The sequence below is a fragment of the Pundamilia nyererei genome, unplaced genomic scaffold, assembly GCF_000239375.1.
Source record: "Pundamilia nyererei isolate P.nyererei 1_Seehausen unplaced genomic scaffold, PunNye1.0 scaffold00019, whole genome shotgun sequence".
Lineage (NCBI taxonomy): Eukaryota > Metazoa > Chordata > Actinopteri > Cichliformes > Cichlidae > Pundamilia > Pundamilia nyererei.
In genome coordinates this window covers 3,516,688-3,518,897 of record NW_005187420.1, presented here as the reverse complement: position 1 = coordinate 3,518,897, position 2,210 = coordinate 3,516,688, and positions in this window count along the sequence as shown.

Sequence of the window (2,210 nt, the reverse complement as noted above, 5' to 3'; positions counted from 1 at the left end):
GTGTGTGTGTGTGTGTGTGTGTGTGTGAGTGTGTGACTGAGAGAGAGGAGAAAACACAGAGGGAGGTTAAGGAGTGTCAGGGGAATGCAGCACAGGCAGCAAACTCGGGCAGCAGAGTGTAAAAGTGTGTTTTACATAACACAGAAAAAACCCTTCAGTCATCAGGACGCAGCCTGGTCCACACGAGCTGATCAGCAACATCTGCAAGTGTTTCTCCTCCACGGCGTGGAGTCAGTCTCAGCTCGACGCTCATGTAAGCGGCCGCTTGTGTTATAATCTCTGTCCAAGTTTGTCAGTGTGGAACTGCTTATTGACCTTGTCAGCCCCAGAAACAATGAACTTTATAAGAGAACGTTGGTGCCTGTGAACCAGACTGAGGTCCGTCCAGTAGGCTCTGTTCTCCTCCCAGCAGAGATCCTGTGGAAGGACACAGGCACCCAGAGCTGACTAAAGAAACAGTGGATCTGGTGGCACTGGGCTTTTGGTGCCTTCCTCAGGCCACTCAGGGTGTATTCAAGGTCGACCCTACAATAACACACACAGAGAAAAACCCAACAATCATATGACCCCTATGAGAATCACTTCGGCGACAGTGGGAAGGAAAAACTCCCTTTTAACATGTCTATACAGACAGTTATAAAAAGATTATTTTCACAAAGCTCAGAGATTCAGTGGCTGTTAATCACAGTTTGATTAGTTTATGTAAAAATGCAGTTTGTTATTGTTTTGGTTTATGAGCTTAAATTGTTTTATGTGTGTATTGTATACAAGTGTGGACTTGTATAAAGTCTACACTTGTATATAATCAATTCTTAATATTGATTTGTAAATGAAGGAATGTGAACTAACAGGGTAGGAGCAGAAAAAGTGGAAACTTTATCCTACTGCTTTCGAGCATAAACATTGTGTAGACAGATTTTCATGAAAGCTTGATGTTTTTCATTTTTCCTTTGCTCGTGTTATTTCAGTTATATTTACATGTTTGAAATAAAATCATTCTATCTATACAAAACTGTCAATCAATCAATCAATCAATCAATCAATCAATCAATCAATCAGTCAGTAAATGAATAAATAACAACTAGATCATAATTACAATTTATTCACCAGTAGCTTGAAACTTTAACTGAACCTGCTGAGCAATAATCAGTGCAGAGACGTGAACATAACGTGGGTATGCTGTTGAGTCCACGTCTCCCTCCTGGTGGTTGCTATAGTTACAGCTGACAGCAGTTAACAGTGCAGACTGAGTGCCAGCGGAAACGTGCGACTTTGTGCCAAACTGCGCCGCTAAGGTCATTCCTGATTCGTCTGAGGCGTCTTGTCTGTTGGACAGGGCGCCGACTGTACCGGCTACAGTGGCCTTCAGTCTTTAAGAGCTGTTAGTACAGATTTCATCCAGCGTCCCACGGGACTCTCTGAGGACGCCGCGACCTGACACCAGCGGGCCCGTAAATAATGTATAAGCACAAAAACATTTCATGAATGTTGCTTTTACAGTTTTTCCAGAACAATCTGAGAAAGTGAGATCAGAAAGAGCATTTTGAGTTCTGTATTAGATAAATGTTTGTACTCGTTACTCAAAATCATGATTTTACTGGATCATAATTACGATTCACATTATTGTTTCATTATTCAATATTAGTGATTTATTGTCTACTGTCTGCACATTTTACTTCCTGCCTTTGCCTGCCCCGCCCTCATTAGTATCACCTGTGTTTTAAGTGCCACACCTGTTCCCATACACTCGTCCTGGGTGCACGCTTCTCTTTGCCTTCGTTCATCCAAACTGAGCCGCGCTCACCTGTTGTCCTCTGTCTACTAAGTTTTTCTGTTTGCTGATTCTTTTTTCCGTGGACTGACCTTTTACCTGCTCCCTGTCGGAGGTGTTCGCCAACCGTCTACCTGTGTGTGACCTTTGCCTGCTTTGGATTTTACTCCACCGCCCGCTGTGCTGCATACGAGTCCTTTGCTCTGCGTCTGTTACAGCTTTATAGTGTAAATATGAAAAACAATAAGTAACTAAAGATTAAAGTAAATGGCACAGAGCAGAATACTCTGGAACGATGGGTGTGTCTAGAAGGGGGAGGGGCTTTGGATGGCAACACCCCCACTAACCCCACTATAAATATATTTGAATATATGTGCGCTGTTAAGCTACGTGAAGAGTTTTAACTTGTATTTCAGTAAAACGTCAAAATATTTTTGGG